This window comes from Pteropus alecto, unplaced genomic scaffold, assembly GCF_000325575.1.
Source record: "Pteropus alecto unplaced genomic scaffold, ASM32557v1 scaffold75, whole genome shotgun sequence".
NCBI lineage: Eukaryota > Metazoa > Chordata > Mammalia > Chiroptera > Pteropodidae > Pteropus > Pteropus alecto.
Window position 1 is genome coordinate 15,721,984 of NW_006440638.1, and position 20,256 is coordinate 15,742,239.

The following is a 20,256-nucleotide window of genomic DNA, read 5'->3' on the forward strand; positions in this document are numbered from 1 at the left end:
AAACTAGCTTTCCTCAAGAAGAATAAAAAGGAGGTGGGGGGAAGCCATGTAGTGTTAGGAAAATATTTCTGTGATTCAGACCTGATGAATCTGTAGGATAGGAAAAAAAAAAAATTGTTCTATCCTGAGAATTTTCTGAGACATCTCTTCACCCTACTGGGCATTTGACCATTGACGTTCAATAGGTCACCAACCAAGCTTTTCTAAATTTTTCAGAGTGAGTTACTCATCAGCCAGTTCTGTTCTCAATCCTTTCTGGTTGATTTCCATATTTTCTCATAAAGCATTTTGGTTCTATCATGGACCCTGACTTAATACTCTCAAGGCCCATGAGTCCTCCATTTTCCTTAGCAAATTAGGATTTTGGCACTTTTCCCTCTCCTAAACACATCCTTTCCTGTACAGGATTGCTTCGCCCATCCCCTGCTTTAAATCCAAGTACATAAACAAAACCTCAGAGGGCGTGAGATGGTGAGGCAGGCCGGAGTCTGTGTTGTGTGTCGAGTGTCGAGCTGTTTGTTAAGAAGGTCTGCAACAGGCCTTTGGTGTGGGCTCTGCCAGAGACTGTTGTGAACACTTTGCTTGAGATCTGTGCCCTGTAAAATGGATATGATGTTTTACTGATGTCTGTAATACATTTGTAAACTTCCAATAAAATTTGAATAAAAGAAATGTTGACATTCTTCTCAGTCTTCCCTTGCTCTCCCGATTTTTGAAAATCTTTGCCTTTGAGCATCTCAACAGAGGACAGACAGACTGCACACATCGGGGGATGAGGTTTTCTATGAAAGGTGAACCTAATTATTGAAATCAGCATTTCTCAACCACAACATTATCGACTTTGGAGCCTGTTCATTCTTTGTGGTGGAGGATTGTCCTGTGCTTTGTAGGATGTTTAATAAGATCTCTGACCTTGACCCACTAAATTCAGTGGCACCTCTACCCCTGAGTTGTGGCAACCAAAAATGTCTCCATACATCACACCCATGAAGACAGCTGCTATAAATAATAATAATAATAATAATAATAAAATAACCCAGAAATTAACAAGTATGGGCAAGGATGTGAAGAAATGAGAACACTTGTGCACTTTTGGTGGGAATGTAAAATGGTGCAGCCTCTGTGGAGAACAGTATAGCAGTTCCTCAAAAAATTAAAATAGAATTACCTTATGATCCAGCAATTATACTTCTGGGTATATACCCAAATAATTGAGAGCAAGGCCTCAAAAAGATGTTCATACACTCATGTTCATAGCAGCATTATTCGCAATAGCTAGAAAGGTGGAAGCAACCCAAATGTTCATTGGTGGATGAATGAGTAAACCAAACGCGGTCTGTACATACAATGGAATATTATTATTCAGCCTTTAAAAGGAAAATTTGACACATGTTGCAACACGAATGATACCTTGAGGACATTATGCTAAATGAAATAAGCCAGTCACAAAAAGACAAATCCGTATAATTCCATTTATATGAGGTACCCAGAGTAGCCAAAATCATAGGATAACTACAATGGTAATTGTCAGGCTGAGGGGAGAGCAGAATAGGGAGTTGTCTAATGGATAAAGAGTTTCAGTTTTTCAAGATAAACATTCTGGAAATTGGTTGTACAACAATGTGAATGTACTTAACACTATTGAACTGTATACTTAAAAATGGTAAATTTTGTTGTCTTGATTTTACCACAATTTAAAAATACCTCCACCCATAGCTGAATGTCTCCTGGTAACAGAAATCATCCCTGGTTGAGAAGTACCAGTTGAAATGCTTAGCCTTCTTACCATCTCTGTTCCTTGAGGAGTCTTGAAACTGACTTCTATCCAGGCCAGACAGTTAATTTTCAGTTATTAGCTGGAATTAAAACCAGCATCTGACCCTAAAACATTTGTATTTGCTTGTAAGCAAATAATAAGTGGGTTGTCTAGAAAGTTATATCCACAGCTATGTTCTGGTTAGGATGGCATTAATATTGTCTGGGAGCCAGGACCAAAGTAGCATGTAGATTTTCCATTGTCTAAGCCACAACATTTAAGAGTTGCTGGATACTGCAGTATCATTTATTCATTCATACAACAAATATTTATTCGGAGTCTGCTCTAGGTACTTGGAATAAATGCACAAAACAAAACTTCCAACCCTAAAGGAGTTTACAAACTTGACTTTCCATTAGGTAAGACATCTGGAACAGCAAATACTCCCTCCTACCCTAATCATGGGGACTTGGGAATTGGAGACAAGTTATTTCACTCTATGGCCTTCTTAGAGCCTTGGGATGAAGACTTGTGTTGTGCTGGAAATGGCTATTACCATGCCTGTTCTGCCCACAGACTCTCGTGGAGAGCGTGGCCATCAGGCAGCCATGGTTTTACCATTTGACCTCCCTTTACCTCCTCCTCAGCCAAAGTGATTGGTGTCAAGTGTAGCACCCGGCCAGCAGCCTGTAAGTGACCTAACACAACATGATACACTGGACCAATCAGATTCACTCTCTCAAGATTATAAACTAAGGAATTCCGAGAGAATGAGGCAGTCGGCAGTGGAAGCTGAAACTAAGGATGTATGGGGTGAACAGCTGGGAGGTAGAGTTAGGCCCACAAGCATCCTGGTAAGATGAGGGAGGAGGAAGCAGAAGAGATGGGTAAGCAGAAGCTCAAGCTGAGAGCAGATCTAAGAACAAAGAAGGTTGTGAGTACAGAGAGATATGAAACGGCCTCCTCATCTCCAGAGTCCAGGTCCTGCCCTGGAAGTACTCTTCAAGGATTACCTACAATTTTCGTCCTTCACACACCCTTCCCCCATTGTGCTTATGCATTATTGTTACACATACACCTATGTAAGCTCTTATTTACACTCAAGTATTTCTTGCAACCTTAATTAAAACATATGAAACATAAATTCCGAATGCCAGCTACTACACGCTTTTTACTTTGCCCCACTCCCCTTTAGCAATTTAATCCCATCTCAACTATTTGTTAGTTGTATCGTCTTGGAAGATGTCCATGTCCTCGCTAAGCCTCAGTTTTTCTCTATCAAATAGGAGAACGATAGAGTTGTAAGGATATATTGGAATAACTTAGTGCTGTGTCCGTCACTGTAAGGACTCAAAACACCCTATCTGTTGCTCCTGCTGCTGTTATTATTATATTATTATTAATTTCTATCCCACTCAAAAATAAAGGGTGGCAGGAACTAGATATCATTAGTCTAAGAGTGTTGATTGTCTTTTTTTTAATCTAAGTATTAAATTATATTTAGAGATATCTGCAGAAGTCCTGAATCTTTATTACATATAAAAAATGCCCACAAAGCTTACTAAATAAGGCTAATCTCTTAGTCCCGTCCGCAGAGATTCTGATTCAGAGGATCTGGGATAAAACCCTAGAATCTGCTTTTTTAACGAGGCCTTCCATTTCATTCTGATCTAGCTGGCTTAAAGATCACACTTCAAGAAATTCTTTTTATTTGTTTGCTTGTTTTTTTTTTCAAGTATCTGGGAAAAACAAACACACCAAAAACCTGTCTCTCAGTTCCACTCACTTCAGGAGAATCTAATAACAAACCCATTGGTCAGGATTGGAGAAATCTGAGCCTGGGTTTTATCACCCAATTCTGAGGATTTGAGGTATATTCACTTGAACCCAAGAATGACAGTCTTCAAAAAAAGAAATGTCATTTGACTAATTTTTCTTGAGCAATATATATTGAAGAGGAATTTTTCACGCAAATGGCTAGTAATCAGCTCTTTGTTCTGCTTCTGTAGACAGGCTTGCCACATAGGCCAAAGGGCAGGGTTATTTCAAAATCAGCTGAAGACTCACTCTCCCCTTTGCTTGTTCTGTCTAGATAACAGATGTATCGCCTTTGCCTGTTAAGCCCTATAAAAGTAAGGTTACCCCTGAGCTCAGAGCTCAGATCTTCAGAGCACTAGCTCTTCTGGGACTGCTAGCATAATAAATCTGAGTTCTCCAACTCTCCGAGTGGTGCTTGGTTTCTCATCGATCTGATTTTTCTGCAACATTTCTGGAAGCCCCAGCAAGATTCCAACCACCCTGGCCCTTTGAGATGCCGGACCGGTGGCTCGGCCAGGCCAGGCTGGAGGGGCTCCAAGATGAACGAGGAGGCACGCCACCTGATGGTAGACGGTATTCTGGGTTCTCTTTCGGACCGGTGCTCTGACTCTCCGGACAGCTGAACCTCGACCAGACTCAAAGGAAGGATGGACCAATTCATCAGGAATGGCTACAGGATAAGGTAAGTCCCCAGGGCTTAGCACCCTAGTCAGGTCCCGTCTACAGATAGAAGAGGAGCTTGATCACCTCCTAAAGTCTTCAGTTAGAAGACACAGGCCAGGGTCTTCACACCAGGAGAAGACATTAGTGTCTTCCCAGTGGGGGAAGGCAAAGGTCAGGGCCTTCCAAAAAGGGGGGAGGCAATGTTTTAACCTCTGTTGTGTGAATATGTGAATGAATGAGCAGCCTGCCAACTTGGCGCAGTCAGGTGACTCCACGGCTGGGCACCGATAAGGTCCACTGAAGTCTACGGAGTCTGAGTGGACTCGTCTGCGATTTCGTAGTGCACTGCATATGGTCCAGGGTGGCATTGGACTAGTGTCCGATTGTAAGTCACAAAGCTGAGTCCGCTATGGCCAAACGTCACCTAAACTCCTTCAGGACATGGCCAGAGAAGCACCTGAGTGGTCTCTTCTTTGGAGGGTGCACCCACCCTTGTTTGTCTTTGCATCACTGACACAGGGTGAGATACACAGGGAGGGGGTCAATTAATTACTAATTTGGCTTAAGAATTGTCTATCTCCAAATGGCCCTTTTGACGTAGGGGCCCTCTGTCAAATTATTTTCTTGAAATTTTAAGGTCTATTTTCCCTCTTCGTTAGGAAGCTCCCTAAGGCAATATGCGTGGAGGTTCTTCTAAGCCAACTGTCTTAAACTGTATGTTGAAAAATTTTAAGAAAGGTTTCCCAGGGGATTACAGGGTCAAATTGACCCCAGGAGACCTCTGTACTCTTTGTGAGCTTAAATGGCCTGCCTTTGGGATAGGACGGCCTTCAGAAGGGACCCTGGATCTCCCCACTGTTAGAGCTCTTTACGGGGTAGTGACAGGGACCCCTGAACATCCAGACCAGTTTCCATACATAGACTCATGGTTGCAAATCACTGCTGTAGCCAAGCCCAAGTCCATGGCGTCTTCGCTCAGCCACACAGCCAGCCCAGCAGCCTGCCTCTCCAAGAGACGCAAGACTCTTTTGAGATTAGCGAAGACAGCACACTCCAGCCTGGCCGCCTTGTCCTCTACTATCAGCCTTTCAGCACAACCGACCTCCTCAACTAAAAACAACACAGTCCGTCCAATTCAGAGAAACCCCAGGTGCTGATTGATCTGCTCAAGTCCATCTTCCATACTCATCAGCCTACCTGGGATGACTGTCACCAACTCCTCCTCTCTTTAACACCAAAGAACAATGCCAGATTCTGTCAGAAGTGGGGGGATGGCTCCAAGAACAAGCACTGGATGGTGCACTAGTACCCACAGCATGGGCCTAGGGGGCTGCACCTGATGCCAGGCCCAATTGGGACTTCAACATCCCAAATGGAAGAGGCCATACTGCAGGAGGTGAAAGCTGGGGCCAGAAAGCCAACAAACATGTCCAAAATGGCGGAAGTACTCCAGAAGCCAGATAAGTCACCCACAAGAGTTCAATGAGAGACTATATGAGGCGTTCCGGGTGTATACCCCTTTTGACCTTGAATCACAAGAAAACCAACAAATGGTGGCTCAATCTTACACTGACATCTGCCACAAGCTTCAAAAATTAGAGGGCTTTGCTGGGATGAACACCACCCAGCTGCTGGAGGACACAGACACGACCGGAAGGCCCAAAAGATAGCTGATAAGTGGATGAAACATAAGGTGTCCCTGTTGGCAGCCACATTAGGGAACCCAGGTCTGATATAACAGACTGCTCCCCCACGGAAGGAAGAGACCAAAAGGAGACCACTACTATGCCATGACTAATGTGCCTACTGCAAAGAGACCGGCCATTGGAAAAACTAGTGCCTCATTGCGAGAGAAGATCTGAAGGGTCAAAGAAGTTCAATCAACGTCGTAAAGGAAAATGCCAGCCTGAGCCAATTGTCTAAGACCTTATCGGCCTGGCCAGAGCAGAGTCAGACTAAGGACAACCAAGCTCCCTGATCCTGGGTCCCCAGGAGCCTACAGTCGCAACAGAAGTAGGGGGCCAATCAATGACCTTTATGGTAGACACTGGGGCTGAACACTCTGTGGTGACCATGCCCATGGTTCCCCTCGCAGACCGAACAGTAACTATCGTCGGGGCCATGGGGGACGGAGCTGCCCGCTCATTCTGCAAAGCCCGCTCATGTTGGTTATGGGGCCACCTAGTGACTCACGAGTTCCTGTACCTACCAGAGTGCCCCATCCCCCTTTTGGGTAGAGACTTATTAATGAAGCTTGGAGCACAGATCACCTTTGCCCCCAGGAAGCCCACCAGTCTCACCCTGGGGAGCCAACCTACTCTAATGATGGCTGTGATTGTACCCAGGAAAGACGAATGGCGCCTCTGTTCTCTGGAAAGAAAACAAACAAATCCAACCAGACTGCTCGAAGAGTTCCCTGCTGTCTGGACAGAAAAGGGGCCCCAGGTCTAGCCAAAAACACTTTTGACCAATGCCCCAGCATTAGGACTACCAGACGTGACACAAGACTTTAACCTCTTCGTACATGAGAAGAATCACACTGCACTGGGGGTCCTCACACAAACAATCAGCCCATGGCAGCTCCCAATTGCATATCTGTTCAAACAGCTAGATCCTGTGGCTGCGGGATGGCCGCCACGCCTCCGGGCCTTAGCTGCCACGGTAATCCTGATCAGAGAAGTGGACAAGCTCATGCTGGGACAGAATATAAATGTAAAGGTCACCCATGCCGTAATCAGGGACACAAGTAGCTGACCAACACCAGGATAACTCATTATTAGGGACTGCTTTGCGAAAATCCACGTGTCTACCTTGAGACTGTGCGGACATTGAACCCTGCTACTTATCTGCCCACTGAGAAGGGGCCTGCCAACCATGATTGTGAAGAGGTCATGGATGACGTCTACTCAAGCAGGCCGGACCTGACTGACATTCCTCTTCAGAACCCAGAACTGGTATTGTTCACTGATGGGAGCAGCTTCATCCATGAAGGACAGAGCAAAGCCAGCTACACAATAACAACTATCAATGAGGTAATTGGAGGTGAGGCTCTGCCACAGGGCTGGTCATCACAGCGGACTGAACTATGGGCACTCATGCAGGCACTGTAGCAGGCTGAAGGGAAACAAACCAATATCTATACGACTCAAGTTATGCTTTTGCTACTTCGCACATACATGGGGCCATTTATAAAGAGAGGGGATTATGGATGGCAGGAGGAAAAGAAATCAAGAACAAAGAAGAAATCCTTCAACTGTTAGAGGCAGTTTGGAAGCCTTCTAAAGTGGCAGTTATTTACTGCCAGGGCCACCAGAGAGGAAGTGACCCTGTCAGTAGGGGAAACCAACTAGCAGATCAAGCAGCTAAGGAAACTGCCCACCAACCAAGTGCCACAACAGGTCCTGAGCCAATCTCCAAGATTCTCCTAGCACCAGAATTGGCCTCTGTCCCCGAAATACACCAAGGAAGAAGAACAATGGGCCTTAAATGAAAGGGGAACCAAGAGAAAGGATGGCTGGTGGGAGTTTCCAGATCAAAGACTCTATTCTGGCTGCGGTGGCAGCTCAGCTGGTATCGACACCGTGAGTTGACTCATCTAGGGAAGACTACTTTAGGAAGCCTGTTAGGCTCCTACTATTTTATACCCAAACTCTCAACCCTGTGCACCCAGATCAGTGCTAGATGTGTAACTTGTGTGTGAAACAACACTGGCCAAAGGCCAAAATCCAATCCAAGGGTGCAAACAATTGGGACTATGCCCTTTGAAGACGTAGAAGTGGACTTTACTAAGCTCAAGCATTGCCAGGGCCACTGATACTTGTTTGTGTTAGTTTGTACCTACTCCGGATAGGCCGAAGATGTACCGAACGAGCACGAGAAGAAGCTAGGGCCTTGTTGAGGGAAATTGTTCTAAGATATGGGCTGCCCCTCTCTATAGGATCAGACAATGGACCTGCCTTTGTGTCTGAGATAGTCCGGACTCTGTCCAAAGCTCTAGCAATCAGGCCACAGAGTTCAGGGAAAGTTGAGCACATGAACCAGACCCTCAAGACCACTCTAGCTAAGCTTTGTCAGGAAACCCAGTTACCTTTGATTGACTTGCTGCCTTTGGCTCTACTCCAAGCGTGGTGTACCCCAAGGCTTTCAGGCTACTCCCCTTTTGAAATCCTTTATGGGAGACCTCCCCCAGTGATAGGGAAGCTAAAAGGAGACCCTCGACTAATAGCTGACCTAGAAATGTCCCAACACCTTCAGGCCCTAGGGAGGATCCTCCGCCATATCACTCAGGAAACCCTAGAAAGAGCTCTTATCCCCTTAGGAAATTGGGTCCACCCCTAATGGCCAAGAGATGAAGTATGAGTTAAAGATTGGAAGAAGGAGCTACTCCAGCCAACTCTGGACTGTTAAGGTATCACTGCTTAACCTGATCACTGAGGTTAAGCAGTGATACCTTAACCTCACTGGTGTTAAGGTTGCAGGTATCACCCTGTTGATCCACCACACCTAAGTTAAGAGAGCAACACCTCCGGGAAAAACGAGAGACATGGACTGCAGAGCCTCTTCCTGATCAGCCACTGTGAATCATGTTTCGGAGGCAGCAGAAATCCACCTGAGATTATTGGCCCTGCTCTGGCTAGCCCCAGAAGCTGGCCAGTCTACGCACAGCAGAAGCTTAAGGATCAACCATCCAGACTGTCTAGATGTATTGTTTTATATTAATCAATCTGGTATAGTTAGAGATGCAGCCAAGAGGCTTACAGGTAGAGCCTCGAAAATCTGCCAACAATTGAACGAGTCATGGGGGTCCTGGTCCAGAATATGGAGTTGGGGGTCCTGGTTTCTCTCACTTGCAGGACCTCTCTTATCTGGTCCTGAACTGTCTTGTCAAGTTTGTCTCCTCGCGCCTAGAATCCATAAAGTTACAAATGGTTGTGACATCAAGATCACCCTTATACCAGCCCCTAGGCCAAGAAAATCAAGAGGTTGATGTCCTAAAAGAATTTAAAGGGTATCAAAAGGGGGGATTGAAGAGGAATTTTCCACTCAAATGGCTAACCTTGTAAACAGCTCTTTGTTCTGCTTCTGTAGACATACTTGCCGCATAGGCCGAAGGGCAGAGTGACCTTGAGATCAATTGAAGACTCACCCTCTCCTTTGCTTGTCAGGGCAGAGTGACCTCGAGATCAATTGAAGACTCACCCTCTCCTTTGCTTGTTCTGTCTAGATCACAGATATCCACAACCTCCCTAACCCTACGACTCCAAATAGCCCAGTCTGTCGAACACCAATAAGGAACCAAAAATATTATAAATCTATACTAAGTATTTCAAATCTCTACTGTCTCTTAAGGAAATGCCAAAGGAGAAGATGAGTTTTTAATGCATAACAAACTTCTTAAAATTCTCTCCATTGCTACCTCTCCCATTATTCTGCATGTGGATACCAGCTTTCCCCCAAACTCTGTGTCTTTCCTCCTCTCGACTTCCACCCTAAACATACCAAGTGCACAGACCTTTTATGTCCCACTTTCCCTTCTCCTTTACCTGCTCTTTATTATGTAAATAAAATTGGCTAGTCTGTGCGCATAGTTTTTACTCTGCTTCACCCAATACCCAGACTTCCTCTGTACTGTGCTGTTTCTAACACTGGATGAATTTTTGTTGCCTGAGCTGCAGGTACCATAGGGATTTTTTCCTGACTTCATAGCCCGTGTGGATTCCGTCCAGCTGGTGGCCTCATGCCAGGTCAGAGGCTGGCTCTGAGAAAGTCATTGTATCTGTTCTCATGGTCAAGGTCTATAATCTAGGAAACCTTTGTGGTAGACAGGGTCTCCGGTTTGGTACCTTCTCTCTATCTTCAGCTAATTTTGTCTCAGAAAGATGTCCAGACATGAACACGCAAGCCACATCAGTGAAAAACATTGCACAATGGGCATATGACAAATACATGGCATGGAAGTTCAACCAAACAGATCTTTCCATTAATTCATTATAGTCTGTCTATTGCACCTGGACCTTTGTACTTGCTGTTCCATCTGCTTAGAACACTCATACTCTTATCTATTCTGTTTCACCTGTTCTTTACTTGACTACTTCTCATTCTTCAGCTCTCAGCTTAGACATACATGATTTTCCAGGATGAAAAGTCTGTTTTCAGCAAGTTAGAAATGGAGCTGTTTTGCCTCGGGCTCCCATGGGCCCCTACAAAGCCCCTATCACCATCTTGTAATTGTGAGTTTCCTCTTCTCCCCCATTACAACCTGTTCTCCATGAAGGCTGAGATCACGGCTGTCTTTCAGCACTGTTCCTCTGGGGCCTAACACATAGTAGGAGCTCAAAAATATTTTGAAGGAATGACAAAAAGAAGATTCATAAAAATCTTTGTTCAGTAAATTAAAAGAGTAAAGGGAAAAAGTGGGCTTAGCCTTTCAGGCCTTTGAGTGTTCAGTTCTTCGCCATGCTCCAGCCTTCCTTCTAAGGTAAAGGATCTTTTCCTGTGGATGATAAGTTGCTGCAAGGCAAAATTTCCCTGAAAGCTCGCTATTAGTGGCTGTGGCTCTGATCAGGTTTGCGTTACTGAGTTCTCCCCAAATTGGCACTTAAAAAAAATCCAGCTAAGTATAGTGTTTTCCAATTTCAAAGAGTAATAGTGGCCTTGGACTCAATAATGAAGCTTCTGACATTTCAAGTACTATCACCTATAAATGCAAAAACCAAAGTCAAGAGTTCATGCAACTGAATTATAATCAGATGATTTATGATATAATGAAAGAATCATCACTGGGAAATGAAGGTTTAAAAATAATCAAATCCATATTGATCTGGAAAATGCTACCTAGGAATAAACTTATATTAGCAAATGGAATAAATTATCATATTTTAACATACTTCTTTCATGGGCCTCAGTGCTAATTATACTACCGTTGTTTATTGGAAAATGTGCCTCAGCAAGCCAGGACAGAATCAAGGCACTTAGTAAGTAATAGAAATCTGCAGGAGAATTAGAAATAAATGAGATGGTATGGCACTTAATAAAAGCCCCATTGGCAAAAGAAACACACAAAAAAAGTTGATGCTTGCTATCTAGTAGCAAAAAGTAAATCTAGCAAAAGCAAATGTTATTCTAACATTTTAGATACAATCAACTATATTTACTAGACGAATGTTCACAAAGGCGTACATTCAAAAGGTAGATAATGTTACTGCTACAAAATTTTTAGAGATAGTAAAACCAATTTACTTATTCTACAATCTAGAGTTTTCTCTCATCTCTTTTTACCACAGTGGAAAAACAGACTTTATCACCTGAAAATATACAGGATAAGATGAATTTTTCCTGGCCTGTAAAAGAGATTGAAGAACTATAAACATACGCCAAAGTCAACAGTGAATTCCTCTGACTTAGAGAGTGGGGCAACTAACTGTGTTTCTTTCATTTTAAAATTATTTTCAGATGAAGAGCCCAGGAAAGAAATTGGCCCATTATTTGTGAAATCTATCCTCTGAATTGTATCTATCAACTGTGTCAAAGTTGTTTCTCAATTCTTTAGAATGATGATTTGGGGGGAGTTTTGCATAAAAAATCGGTGTGGCTGAGACACTTAATGCTCACTGAATATCCATGCGTTTCCTCCCATTTCTCAGACTCTTGCAGGTGGGTGGATCATGTGACTAGTGCTGGCCAAAGAACCAAGGGGAAGTGAGGTTTCACTTCCAGACTAAGGAAGTGAACAGGCCCTAAGCACTTGTCTACAATCTCTCATCTCATACCATAGTGACCTGGATGTCACAAGTTGAGATGCTGAGTCATTAGATAGAAGCAACCCAGATCCCTGTGTCACTGTATGGAAGAAGCCATCCACAACAAGCTTAGTTTAAACAAGAAGTACACCTTTGTTTTGTTGAACTTTTGAGATTTCAGGGTTAATTTGTTGCTACAGCATAATCCAGCCTTTTGTGACTAATATACGGTGGCCAATCTAAAATGACCTCTCAAGGTTCTTTCTAGCTCAGACGATCTAGTTGTGTGAGTCATCAGATGGCCGTGAAAAGTTCTAAAAGCCAAAAGGGTCAGCGCTCTGGGTGGAGTTTCTTTGCTCGTTCATTTGGTTGGTTGCTTTGGTTTGGTTAAATTATTCAGTTAGTTAAAGTCTCCAAGCATGATGATGGCTTTGGAAAACTACCTTCTATAAAGCTGCAGGCTCCAAGCAGGTGTACACCTATTTCGCTCACTATTTATACATGCTAAGTTCATTCAGTGCCTGCAGAGAGTAGGTTCCCAACAAATATTTGTTGAACGAAAGGAATAAAAGAGCTAACAAACTAATTGAAATGACCCATTCAGAGGTTACCCAGATTGCATGGAGACATCCCAAGTGTTGCACTTAAAACACAGAGGAACACTTTTCCCCTCTGTACAAAAGCAAATGCTACAGAAGGACACCACTGAGCTGCATTTGTTGGACAGCATACTAATTCCTGAGATACGCACTGAGCACCTATTGTGTGCATTATTCTAGGGCTGAGGATAAAACAATGAATAAGCCAGACAAATTTCCCATTCTCATGGAGCTCTGCTTTGCTTTTTTCACGTGTCTATTTTTTTAAGCCAAAGTTTGGCCTGTAAAAAGAAAATTTCTTGATTACCTAGTTATGTGAAATTTCTGAGGCATAGCCGAAGGTCCACGTACCACCAACATGGTAACTTCAAAAATCCTACTTTTCTGGAGCCCTTGATTGCTAATCAGCCTGCCTTGCTTCACCATTCACTTCTGCTGCTTCACCTTGGAGAGTCCCACCTCCCTATTTCTTATTTGAACTAAGCAGATGACCCCTACCCAACCTCATTCTTAAGAAAACCTGTTTCCATCTATGAGCTTCTCTTGTTCTCTTTCTGGGCCAGTTTCCTGTGGGTTTTTCTTACAGTTTTAGAGATGGCTTGCTAGCTTCCCCTGCGTTAAACTTTCCCAGCCAGGGCCTCAGGTCTATAAGCATTTTCGAAAGGGTCCTTGCATCTCCAGAAAAATGCTCCCAAAGTCCTGACTGAAGTCTACACTGAACTAGCCCAAGGACTCAAGAAAAACAGTTTGCTTCCTCCATCTGGTCCTCGAGATATTGCCTGACACCACACAGTGGTAACCAAGCAGTGCTCAGCACTCAGAAGGGCAGCTACACAAGTGCACAGCTGCGAATTACCCACTTTTCTGCCAGTGTGTTCTTCCTTTTACCAACCCCACCCACAGGGTCAGCAAGCAGCTATAAATACTTAACTGACCACCCTCAAGGAGCTAGGACAGGGGGAGATTCTCCAGCATCTACTCTTGTCTTTGTGCCTCCTGCAGTCTCTCAATTGTTTGGCCAGTATTTTGAGTAGAGCCAACCTCATCCATAAGATACATGTGACCCAGAAACACATGGTCGCCTGAAAGGAGTCTTCCTGACATCATCAAGGCAGTCCACCTCCTCCTCTTCCCAGCTCTTTGTCCTGCAAATTGCAGCCCTATAATTCATACAGTCCCATAAATAACTTTTTTTTTTTAACTGAGGCCAGGAATTGGACACAATACCTAGAGCATACCAGCCAGGGCACAAATAAGGTTTCAACCTTGTGTACTGACAGCTGAAAATAAAATCTTTAGAGTGCACAGTAAAGTGCCCTGCAAAGATCAAGCTACAGAAGAAGCCCGGAAAGGAATAGGATCCCAAAGAGCAGAACATTGGAGGTGTCCAAGTCTTCATTTGCTCCCCCAGAGGTGCCTCTGCTTCTGTCTCCTCCTTGACCTTGAACATGTACCATGGAGCCAAGAGTGATACCCAAGAGTTCTCTTTCTGTTAGCTATACCATCCAAGTAAATAACAGGTATAGCAATCTGTTATACCTGTTGAAAACAACGTCCAAAATGTCAGCAGAGCACTGGAGAAGGAACCTTCGCACTGCCTTTACCAAGGCAAGACTATGCCTCCCCTGCAGAACCCTGTGAACCCAGATATCAGCTAAGAACATGAGTCAGCTGGACCTATGGGGAAGGAAAAGGAGAAGGAGGATACAGCACTAATGGTTCTACAAGTTTGAAATCTGGATAAGATGTATCTCCCTGCATCCTCTGATGCAATTCAGATTGCATCCTTTGTTGAAAATGATGACAACACCAAGGGTAAAAACTCATCTCTAGATTGGGCTAAGTATATTTGTTAATCTTCTCAGATGTTTGTACTAATGAGCAAACTTCTAGGTAGTACACACTGTTAATTTTTGTATGGGCCATGTTCAATGAAGTGAAATTAAGGGAATCATCTATATTTTGTGCCTGTTCTGTTTTATTATTTCTATTGGATGCTTAATTTTTCTCCTCTCACTCTCTTTCTGAGACTATACCATGAGAGATATTGGCTGTAAATAGACATTCTCTCCCTTGCATCCATCATCTTCTATTACAATGAACAGCAGTTTAGCAGTTAAGTAGCCAAAGATAATAACTCTATGATAAAGATTCTGCATGCAGCAGCACGGGGTTCTGAGACCATAATTAGACCCAGGGTCTGCCCCACTGTACACTGGAAGAAAGTTAATAACATACCCACATGTATTTGCTTGTGTAAGGATCCTTTCTTTTCAGAATTGTATAACATCTGCCAAAGCAAATAGATTTGGTGCATTATAACAAGTCCACCAAAGATATTTTTATTTAAGGGCTTATTATATGAAAGTTTTATAAAAACACAACTTATCTACTTTCTTAGACACAAGCTTGTTGCTAAAATGGGACATATGAAACTAGAAGAACATGTATGTATCAGTAACCACTGTTACAAACCTTAGGTGTTGCAAATGAATATTAAAGCTGTAAGGATGCTGTAATATGAGAGAGAACATCCCCCTTCAGACCCAAAGAGCATCCTAAAAGTGCCTGTTATTAAATTTTATATTTCTAGAACCTAGCAGAGGGCCCAACACACAGTAAGCGATAATTAAAACATTCTTTCCCAAAATCTCACGAAGAATCTCTTATGTGCAGCCATCGTGCTGGGTACAAGACATACTTAAAAGGATATAGCTTCCGACCTTGAGGAGTTCAAGGTCAGAGGTCTACAAAGAGGAGTAGACAACAGCTTCTCAAAGGAACTATTTGAGTTTGATTTTGAAGGATATGTAGGAGTTCAACAGGTGAAGATGGAGTGGAAAGGCAGAGGAAACCACAGAGGCAGAGCTCAGCAATGTGAAATCGTGTGACATATTCAGGAAATATTGTGACTTTAGTATGGTCAGGATCCTAGATGCCAGGAGACAAGATTAGGGCTATAGGTGAAGTGGGCAGTGAAAGGTCTTAAGGTCTTGGGTGCTTTGCAAAAGAATTTAAGCTTCATTTTCTGGACAATGAGGAGCCTCTAAGATTCTCAAGTAGGGATATGAAGTGATTCCATTTGTTTTATAGAAAGCTTACTCCGGTAGCAGTATGCAGGATAATTTTGGAGTGGAGAGAAAATTGAGAGCCCGGGGACAGAGAGATTTTTGCATCAATCCAAGCAAGGGATGTTGAGATCCTGAACTCTCCAGTTTGACCAGAATGGTGGGCATCAGAAGAAAAGAACTGAAAGAAAAGCTAGAAAGTTTGGTGAGAACAGGCAGTGTGGTAAAGCCATTGAAGATGGGCAATAGGCAGATCAGTCTGGAATTAAAAGAAGGTAGTGTTTTACTGATATTCGATGCTCCTTTTTTAATAGCTGTGGCCTTCTGGGGGACTGGGAACCCTTAAATGGGAACCATGCCCAGATTCAGATTGCTCACATTTTATATCTTGGTTCTGCCCCTTGCCAACTCTGTGCCCTTGGACACATTTGTTGCTTTCTCTATGCCCCAGATAGAAAAAAGATACAACATGTGAGAGGCAAAGAGAAGTCCTCCATTTACTAAGACGTGAGTGTTGAACTTCTTCATTTTCAGGTGAAATTCACCACGAAGCTTCCCAGCCTGGGAGCCAGTTCTGCTGGGGAAAGTACAGGAGATGCCAGGGAAGAAGAGGAGGTCTCTTCTAACATGCTGGTTGAACTGCAGGCAAAACAAGCCTCCATCTCTTCTTCCAGTGGAACATCGCCTTGTTTCCTCTCACTCTCTTTCAGTAGGGACTATCTAGGAAAGGGTGAGAACCTAATAATCAAGCCTTTGGACTAATCCATACGGCATCCCACTTGTGAGCCCCAAGGAAATCAAAGTTGCCCAGTGCTGAGGCTAGCCCATATGTATACCATATCCAGATGGCACCTTATGATTTATACTTGGCAAGTGCATGAGAGAGTTTACTTTTCTTTTTTAAAAACTATTTTGGTTTCCAACGCTGTAATGTCTAATGCCTATAGATGTCTTTTAATAATTATAATTGTAACAAAGATAACATGGATAAGACTGAATTCACATTTAGTTTGGGACGTGTTAGAGTGTCAGCATTTGGGAATTGTCTTCCTGGGCCATAGGATAAACCACATCCTTGAGAGTGAGGCTAGAGTGGCACTTCCCTTGAAGGGAGTAGATGGTCCAATTGCCAATTGACTTGGCATAAGTCACTTTTGGAGAGAGAGGACTTCCTTTACAGTCAGGATGGAGGTAAGTGGGGCCAAGAGATTCTGAAGTATAACAAGGTCCAAAGATTAAATGTTCTCTCTGGCTGCGTCAGGGCTGTGGTCATACATGGCCCATAAGGGCATCATTCTCAGGGAATAGAATGCAAATGGTGCCCCTGGAGCTACACAATAAGGTAACCCCATGCCAGACAGAGACAAGGAACTGGCTCAGTAAGAGAATCTGGGACAGGCTTGGGCTTGTGCATAAATTGAGAGGGCATGTAGTCGTGCCTGGGGTAGGGAAGAGACCTTATGTCTCCCACTGCTGTCATCAGATTAGGGGAAGATAGAGAGCAGAGTATTGGAGTCAGTGGCAGAGTGGAGCTTGGGACACAAGGTCAGCATGTAGCGAGCTCTTGTTGGAGCAGAGGTGGCAGATTTCCAGGGCAGCGAGTATTTGAGACAGTGATTGCATTCTTCAGCTTCATGGGGTAAGTATCACCCGGTAGCAACCAAACATTTGGGTATAATTAATTCTTGGACATCTTGGGTAGGACTCGTTTGAACAGTCAGGGACAAGAAGTTATTATACTTGGAGCATCAGTATGGGAGATAGCGTTCGTACACAAAGTTGGGGAATTGACATCCCATTTATATGTGATTCTGTTGGCTTGTTGCCTATGGAGAGGAATAAAGTGATGAAATGGTTGCAGATCTTAGGTTCGCCTACCTGTAAAAGAATCTGGTAAGTTTTATGAAGACATTGGAACTAGTATGTTGAACATTGTCGTGGGTCAAGTTTTGACCCTCAAAAAGATATGTTAAGTCTTAACTCCCAGTTTCTGTGATTGTCACCTGAATAGAGGGTCTTCACAGATGTAATTAATGAAGGATCTCTACATGAGATCATCTGATATTTAGGGTTGGTCCTAAATCCAATGACTAGTGTTTTTATAAGAGAAGCGAGAGAGAGACATACACAAGGAGACACACAGAGGGGAAGGCCATGTGAAGAAAGGACAGAGATTGGAAGGAGGTGACAATAAGCCAAGGAACATCAGGAGCTACAGAAGCTGAAAGAAGTAAGGAAATATTCTTCTTTAGAGCCTGCAGAGGGAGCGTGGCCCTGCCAACTCCTTAATTTTGGACATTTGGACTATGAGAACTATGAGAACTATGAGAGAAAAAGGGAGTCTGTTGTTTTAAGCCACACAGTTGTGCTAATTTGTTACAGTGGCCCTAGGAAACTAATGCAGGCATACTCAGTGTTTGCTGGTATAAAGTCTAAGTCATAATTCCATGCCCCTTTCACTAATGGGAGATTCTAAAAACTTGCTTGAAAGCATGTGATTGGTTCATTAAGTGTTCTAAGGCAGCAATTCTTAAACTTGAGTGTACATCAGAATCACCAAGAAGGCTCATTGAAACAGATTGCTGAGCTCCAACCCCAAAGTGTATGATCTAGGAAACATGAGGTGGGATGCAAGATTTGAATTTCTGACAAGTTTCTAGGTGATGCTGATGCTGCTAGTCAGGAACCACACTTTGAGAACCCTTGAGCTAAAGTCTGCGGCTATTCAGGGCAAATGGGTACTTTTAATTTCAGAAACTAGTAGAAATTCTGGGAAAAGAATCCCACTTGGGATAAATGAATGATGAAAAGAATAAAATCTATTATTTTATTTGCTGTGGCTTACAAAGGGTCAAAGTTCTATAGCAAACAAAAACTATTCACTTGAGTAGAATTGCCTCTTCTCCCAATCAACTCCCTGCCATTTTTCTCTTAGCATAGACAAGTCTGTGGATTGAACTGATGTTTCACGGGCAGCCCCATTGAGGTCCCCAGAAAGGTCGTGGATCCATGCAGTAGTCACAGACTTTGTTAGAAATGCAGGGTCATTTATTACACTGGACCCCTCTCGTATACCACTTCACTCTTTTCAGCCCAGCCTCTTACTGCACCTGCTGCTCTGCCAGTGCAGTCAACCCAGATGTCAAACAGCTTCATGTGGACACAGCCTGACAATGCTTGGATTTTGGCGCTGGGTCACTTCCCTCTTGCTTCCTGCCATGGATCTTCTCTGAATCCTTGCACAATCAACCCAATGTGTGTAATGAAAGAAGTTAATGCTCATAAGATCCTTCTTGACAACAAGGAACTGAACCAATGGATAAATATTTCTCCTTTTCAATTCCTAGGTGGACAGTTCCAGCTTCTTATTTATATGGCTTTTCAAAATGCCCTATAGGATTATCTATTGCCCATAGACGTGTCCAACCAAATAATGATTCTTAGAATAGACTTTCACTCCTTCCTTGTTTATACCCCCATCCCTCACTCTTGCTCCTTGGACCACTTCCCAAAGAAACCCACTCACCCTCAAGCCTTTGTCCCAGATTCTGCTTTTTAGGAAACAGACTAAGACACTCACCTGTACCCACTTTCCTCCTTTCCACCTTTTAGATATTAATACAAGTCCAAAGATTCTAAGTGCGTATGTACGTAGAAAATTTGGAGTGTGTACCAAAGGGAACATGGGAGTTTTTTTGGCTTCTATTGAGTAGCTTTGGCACTAAGAAATGAAATTCCCAATAAATGATTCCCCAAAAGCTGTGATATCCACAACTTGCCACCCTCCTGGAGAAAGACTGAATTTCAAAGACTGGGGTTTTTTTGTTTGTTTTTTTTTTTGTAGTTTTTTGTTGTTATTGTTGTTTTGTTTTGTTTTGTTTATCAGAGAGAGGCCCTTTATTGGCTCCAGCACATATCAGAAAGGGTTAGAGTTCATCTGTGCTCATGAGTAGCTATATCCCAAAGGAAGATCTATAGTTTGTTTTCATTTAATACCATGCAAACCAAAAATCTTTGGCTCTTTCAGCCTCTGAAACTCCAGAGCTGTACGTTGTTAGTCCAGTGGTTCTCCCAGTGGTTCTACTCTGTGGACTGACTTCTTAAAAATCAGCTAAGGAGTTCTATTTTTTTTCAATCGTGGTAAAATATCTGCAACATAAAATTTACCATTTTCTCCACTTTTAAGCGGACAATTCAGTGGCATTAAGTACATTAACATTGTTGTATAGCCATCACCACTATTTCCAAAACCTTTTCTTTACCCCCAAATAGAAATTCTGTAACCATTAAGCAAAAATTTCCCATTTCCCCTTTCCCACCCCTGATAATCTCTAGTCTGCTTTCTGTTGCCTAGTCTAGATGCGCCATCTAAGTGGAATCATACAATATTTGTCCTTTTGCCTCTGGCTTATTTCACTCAGCATAATGTCTTCAAGGTTCATTCATGTTGTAGCATATATCAGAGTCGCATTCCCTTTTATGGCTAAATAATATTTCATTCTATGTATATACCATATTTTGTTCATTGTTCATCTGCTGATGGAGATTTTGGTTGTTTCTACCTTTTGGCTATTATGAATAATGCTGCTAAGAACTGAGAATGTGTACAAATA